We start from the raw sequence: 7,609 nt of genomic DNA, 5'->3' as shown, positions 1-7,609 counted from the left end.
ATATTTGTGTTTTAAGATATTATATAGTTATTTCGTTTCTGAAATTAATTCAACATTGCTACTGCGCAGGGGCATGACATTCTACACGGCAGGTGTAAAAATTGTAGACACGGTTTGGGTGTCAAATGGGACAAAATTACTGTTGGTTACAAAAACTGGTCGCTACCATGTGTTTTCTTATTTTAAACAGAGTATAGGTCATTTATAGCAACGCTATCTGTAGGTTTTGGATTTTTTTTGGGGGTGGGGGGAGGGGATGTGGTTGAATCTAATATTATTAAATTATTTCATCATACGATACTAACTTTATTTTAAGGTATTATATAAATATTTTAAAAACCTTTTTCACTGATCCCTCCCCTCTTTAATCGTATACAAATAAAATGTATTAGGTATACACCATTGCGTATGCTTATAGATGGTGCAGAAATAACCTTTATAATATTAATATGCAATGCGTTTTTAATAAAAAGTTTTTTTTTACGTGTGTTTGCATCGCGTTTTCCACATCCGTTTACTGATAAAATTCTATTTGTAGTTGGAATTCTCAATGTCTATCAAAGATTCATTTGGGAATTGGAAAGAAAATGTATTTATGCAAAAATCACCAAAGGCGTGCTCTGCGCTCAAAAAAATGTTGGGAAATACATGGGCTACATTCTTACATGGCAATGGAATTCAAAATACTGAATGTCCTTTACTTCCGGTAAAACATTTAATTGTGTACATTAAAATATTTTATTTAGTTATTAATATTTACATACAAATTTAAATTGTAATGGTTTTTTTTATAAATGTCAAAGAGATTAATATGTTATGTACTTGTGTATTATGACTATATAATATCCTCTCCGCGTTTTAAGATACACAGACTAACTAAAGAAAAAGAATTTTCAGCAGCTTTTTCCAATTCTCTTGACGCATTTGCTATGTCTGTAAGTGAGTTTCTTATGACATCCAGGTTTTCTGTAAAACCGAGTAGTCGCAGACAATTGTCACTGTTTTTTTAATTTATCCAACATAAATTATAATATTTATTTTGAATTTCACTATTGTTAGGTTCACTACCTAATTTAGCTTTCACAATTATAAGTTATAACGTTTAAAATTTAAAATTTTGAACGGACATCTTAAACTATATTATGCTATTTTTGTAAGCTATAAGAAAATTAGGAACAAATTATAGATTCAACTTGGTTAATGTTTGAGTTTTCAAGCACAAATATTTTGACGCCAGACGTTTTATATTAATTTCTGATAATATGGTTGTGAATAATTCTCATTCTTATTATTCTTATTCTTATTTTTATTATTATTATTATTATTATTTGTTGTTTATATCTATTAAAGGGCCGTTCTTACAATATCCGGTTAAACTTAACCGACACTTAACCGGCCGAATTCTGGCGTTATCAGTCAGTTAGCGTTAACCGACACTTTACCGGACATTGTAAGAACGGCCCTAAATCATTTAACACACTATTAATGACTATTTCTAATAAAAGCAATTGGTTTACTTAATATTCATACTTAATGAACTTAATTTTATACTTTCAGGGTGTTTTTAAAGGTCCCGGTTTTGATATGTCATTGTTTGAGAGAAGCAATCTTCCTCGGTCATTTTTTTATGGATCATACAAATTACATATGTATTATTCAAGATCAAATGAAATATTTGGCTGTCAAGTTTACATTTTAGATGTTAAGCGTCGTTGAAACGTATTTTATATTCCCTATGTTTTAAAATTTAAAATTTTTATTCAAACAGTTTTATTGTTTCTTACTTTCAAGTATAATTTTTTGAATGTTTTAAAATATAAAACAGAAGACAAGAGTACATACCATGGATCATGGTCTATTATCATAGTGAGCACCCGAAAAACTAAATCAATTTTGTCAATATTAATTCACATCAATACCAATCAGGTCCAATCTCTAAGTGTAAATTATGTTATAAATTATCAATTGTTTACTATGCAATATTTTTTTGTTTTTTAGTTTAGTATTATTGCACGAAATACTTACTATAAGTTACAACTGTAGAAGACGGCGAGACAGAGCTAGATTATGCAATTTGAATTTTGGTACTTATTAGTTATTATATAGTATATTACACAGACAAGCGGTATACAAAAACAACATAATAGGAAAATTATAATTATAATATTATACCAGGTAGGTATTACCTTATCATCGCAACAAAACAAAAGTAGGCGGTAAGTACATGCTGGAATAATATTCCATTATGGCACGATAATAATTTTATATTGTATCAGTCCTATAATCGTTTACAACAGTACATTTCATTATAAACTATTTCATCGATATACGATTGATCTTATTGGGTATGAATTATAATAATGAAAAATTCTATGGAAATGTATTTTTGTAATAATATTAATATGTATACAATTTTTGAGAAATATTACTAGAAGTGTTACTCTACACTGAGGAAAAACCTCTTGACGTAGAGTAAACACAGTGGATTAATAATAATAATAATAATAATAATAATAATAATAATAATAAAAACCGAAGTGTATCTACACTACATACAGATACGTCGGTACATGTATAATGTATAATATGTCTTGTTTTTACTGAATATAGTTGACATAAGAATGTCGATGCAAATCTGGTATTAGATACGAGGAGACGAGGATTAAACTGTAGGTAACTTTTTAATACGTGTACAAAATAAACAAGTTTCAAAGACAGCAATTATTTATTAAGTAGGTTATTTATTGATTATACATTTTTTTTTAATTTTTAATTTAAACGACAGAATCGTAATTCACAACACTTTTAGTGATGAATAAGGATGGTGTGTACTGAAATATGAAACGTACTCACGAGTTTCAAGAACTATGACCAATATACAATAAGGCACGAGACCACTTTTTTGGATAATGTGTTTTTACCGTAATATTAATCTTATAATTAGAATAACAAACAATACAAAAAAAGGTGGGTAAGTGGAAGTCGCTCTGCTGTACAGAAAAATTTCGAAAATTGTATTTAGGGAGGCTGGCGAAATATACGTGATTTTGGTAGCTACAAAGTACATAATGTTCAGTTCACTCGAAAACCTGTCCACATACAGACGTCTGTGTGATTACTGATTTTAATTTTAATTAATAATATTATTACAGTTTTGTTTTAACTATCATGGAGATGTATATTAATAATAATGACATTTTGATTTTTGACTTTATTAATGAAAGATGAAGAAAATTTTATGTTTTCCTATCTAAAACCAAAAAAAAAGTAAACAGATGATATGTTCAAGTATCGCGATACAGAAGATTCTTACGAAATGTTAATTAATAGACATTTAAAAAATAATAAAATAACATTCTGTGAATTTTTTCGTGCAATATTCAACAGTTTTAACGGACAATTTCAATTTTTTTATTTTTTCTTTCCATGAATATTAATTAAGTTTTATTTGTTGGGCCAAAAAGCGTGAAAATTTAATACAAGGCTCTTGATATATTGTTACAATAGCAGAGGAAAAATATTAAAAATAAATAGGCACAATTTTATTTCATAAGCATTTAAAAATCAATTTTTGACAAAATTTATCAAATTTAAAACTTAATAATTATTTTGTAGTTTAAAATTCATATAATATTCAACTTTTAAAGCTAAGGATTGATAATTTAAAAGAAGGTTCCACGTAAATATACGTTATATATTAATTACTTTATTCACAATAAATCATCAAATATACTTAGTAATATTATCATAGGCTGTCTAACCGTCTTTGTTCAGAATCGTTTTTCACAGTGTCCTACTTGTAATCTACTGTACAGCAGAGTGACACCCACTTGCCCACCTTTTTTTCATTATATATAGATTTTTATTAAATTAGATCTTTCTTATACGATTTAGATTTTTTTTTATCGAACGATGATTATTTTCATAATATTTAGATTTTTTTATTCACATTAGATTCTTTTATTAAATATAGATTTTTATATTATGCGAATAAAAAATCTAATGAATAAATAAAATTTAATTCGGATAAAAAGCTTAGTTTATTAAAAACACATTTAATAAACAAAACCACAGTTGAATAAATAAAATCGAAAATGGACAAAAAGACAGTTTATTAATAAATTTTAAAATAAAAAATCGAATATAGGACATAAAAGTTGATATTAAAAAAAAAAAAAATTAATCTAATCATTGATATCGTGCAAATTGCAAAATTAGTCTCGCAAATTCATGGTAATTTTGTGCTAATTATTGTCGTTATTGTGGGTGACAAAGCTTTTCGTTTGGATAAGCATATAATGCAACCCTATTCAAAAAAAAAACGGCTACAGCTGATAAAATGAAAGCTATTTTCAACTTCAGATTGAGTCTTGTACGTAGAGTAACACAAAATGCTTTTGGCTTAGCAAGCCAAGTATTCAGAATTTTCTACCAACCTGTACATTTAAAAACAAATAGGTACTTGACGTGATGATTTTATATTGGTGACTTGCTGTTTGCATAATATGCTCAGAGAAGGATATCTGGAGGAAAATAAAAATCCCTATTATGAATATGAACCGGAACAAACGCCTCCTACTGACAATATAAATTCATTTTCACGATATGGCGGTTTCTCAAATGCATAAGGTTTCGGTGTAAGAAAAACATTCAAATCATTTTTCAATAAGGAAGGAGCAGTATCATGGAAAAATGATTTGTAACTAACTACGTTTAATATTTAAACTTGTTTACATACGTTTAAAAGCTATCAGTTTTATTCATCAAGTACCTAATCTTTACTAGTTACCTACATTCTGGTGTAAATTTATCAAATAATATGTTTTTTTTTATTATTACCTCTTTATATTTTATTAAACATAGAAAAAAACAAAAATAATATCTACCAACTATTGTACGAAATAACATGACGTATTATTCCATAAAATAAACAATATTTTTAAATCGTTAATAAATATATTTTTTATTATAATTAAAAATTAATTTTTAGGCTTTATCATAATATTGTAACGAGCTGTGACTATACGTAATAAATTAATATATTTAAATACGGCAGCTAGTGGCATGCATTAATTTATAGGAATAATAGTAAAATATATCTAATTGCTACAGCGCGCATAGGTGAACGTAATAGTAATAATACAAGGGTACCGCACGACGCGCTACAGAGCACGTGATAGGTATTCCATGATAGATATGAATAATGAATATTCTAGGAAAACCTAATCGCTTAGCAGTACAAAAATTATGGTATTGTAGAAAATAATATAATCCAGAAATAGTATGATTATTTGAATGACGTCCGAAATGACCTCAGGTGTATGCGGCAAGTATACAATTTTTATAGTAAAAATGCCATAGTAGGGATCTAATAGAACTACCCAACGAAATACGTCGATGGACAAGTGTCCATCAGACGAGCAGCCAGACTTAACTCGAACAGATATCTATTTTAAATACGCAGTCACATCTCGTTTACAATAAGTTAAATAAAGTTAAGAAAAGTTCCTCAGCTCGCACAACCGTGACTACGCAATTAATCTGTGAAATTAAACAGAATCTCCACCTGCAGCAGCAGCGCATAATATAATATTAATATTTTTTTTGTGGGATATATTTATAAACATTTGCAAGCCATAAATATCATGAAACTTTTCTCTCTTTTGGTTTGACGCTTGTATATGTGTATATATATATTTTTTTTAAATATATACTTACGATCGCGTAAGTCGAGAGCCTCCCCGCGTCCTCACGCACATTTTATCATGTCGGTTTTGAAAATAAAATTGTCTCGCTACTAAAGAACATTCAATATCGATGGCTAGAAAAATTTGAAAAAAATTCAAAATATATACCTCTACGTTCTTATGCGTTCGGCGTCCAGACAAAACCGTACTGCATACAATGGTCAACGACTATAACTATATTATATCATTTTTAAATGAAAACTAATACATACAAACACGAAACTTTGTACATTTTAACCAGTAGAGCCTACAAGCGTAATATCAATGAAATATATAATCGTCTAACATTATAATAATAATATGATGTATCTAGGTGCATCGTGCCACAAGTTGAAACCTTTTAATGCAACATATAATAACAAATCGGACATGACGAGTTGCAAATTGTCTGATTTTTATGAGGTGGTATTGTGGTAACGTGGAAAGACAACAGCTTTAATTAACATTTATCATATGTTTGCTATAACACAAATTAAAATAATCATACTATTAATATTAACATTATGTTTATCTGGTAAACCAAATCTGCCATTACCAAGCCCAGTGCAGGTGTATAAACAAATTACTTTCACTATGGGCACATTTTGGCAATTTATCACTATTCAAACTCGCCTAACATAGCCATAATACTATACATATTTTAGGGAGCTGGGTGGTTATAATAATTATGACATATATACAATACAAATAAAAATTGTGCAATTTAATTTTAGAATTATGCAAAATTAATTTTTTAATTCTTTTTTAAAAATATTGAAAATTCCATATGTATATATATTTTAATCTCAAGTATCCAACTGTGAATTTAACATCAAAGTCATCAAAGTAAGTCCTGACAGTCATTTCCTTGTGGATTCCTCAAAAACGATTTTAATCAACTGGCTAAATTAATCATGGTGAAAAACTGTGTAGATATACTTGAAATGCTTTAATTTAACTTGTAATTTCACTATGGGCTCAGGCCTAGGGGGCCTACCCCCTATATACGCCACTGACCAAGCCCTGAAAAATCATCTCTCCCTCCCCTCCTTAATACGATAAAAATATGTCTATAATAATAATTTTTTACATTTTCCGCATACCACCGATCGTACGCCAAAGTCTCTTTATATTTACGATAATTTCGAAGTTATAGTATAATATGGTATAATACGACACATTAAAATAAATTATATTATATTCACGACATTTGCATCATTAATAATTACATTTTATGTTAACTATATTATTATTATTTACAGTATCACGTATTACTGTTTTGTATATTACAATATATTATACGATACTGTTTATGGGTTTGGATTAAACGTGGATGATATTTTTTTCCCGTTAGTATTTCTACGACTTAAATACAAATAACACGGAAGAGCAGAATATGATTTTTTTCTCATTAATATTTACTAGATAACTAGGATACGGTTTTTATCATTTTATGGTGCTATCGATTTTTATTAGAGGTGACGTTCATAATATACATGTATTACACAAGAACCTCTCGGAGATGATACATTTTATATATTTTATGTCAATCTGATTATTATACTGAAATTTTATTTTGTATATAAATGCACACTTAGAGGATTAAAGAATATTTTTCAACGATAAAAACATATTCCTAGCAAATAAAATATTGTGTATACTCGCGTTTACTCTAAAACCCAAATTTGATTTATACGATATCCGAACGAACGCGATACCCGAGCAGAATTGCCAAGTAGCTGTCGCTTTAGAGTTTAGATTTACACTGCTGTAGCAGAAGTTGCCGGTCCGGTATACCCATTGCACGTATATAATAACTATGCATAATAACAATATTTAGTATTTTATTTATACTGACAAGCGTTTGAACATTTACCAAAGTA

The sequence above is a fragment of the Acyrthosiphon pisum genome, chromosome A1, assembly GCF_005508785.2.
Source record: "Acyrthosiphon pisum isolate AL4f chromosome A1, pea_aphid_22Mar2018_4r6ur, whole genome shotgun sequence".
Lineage (NCBI taxonomy): Eukaryota > Metazoa > Arthropoda > Insecta > Hemiptera > Aphididae > Acyrthosiphon > Acyrthosiphon pisum.
This window is presented reverse-complemented; position numbering follows the sequence as displayed.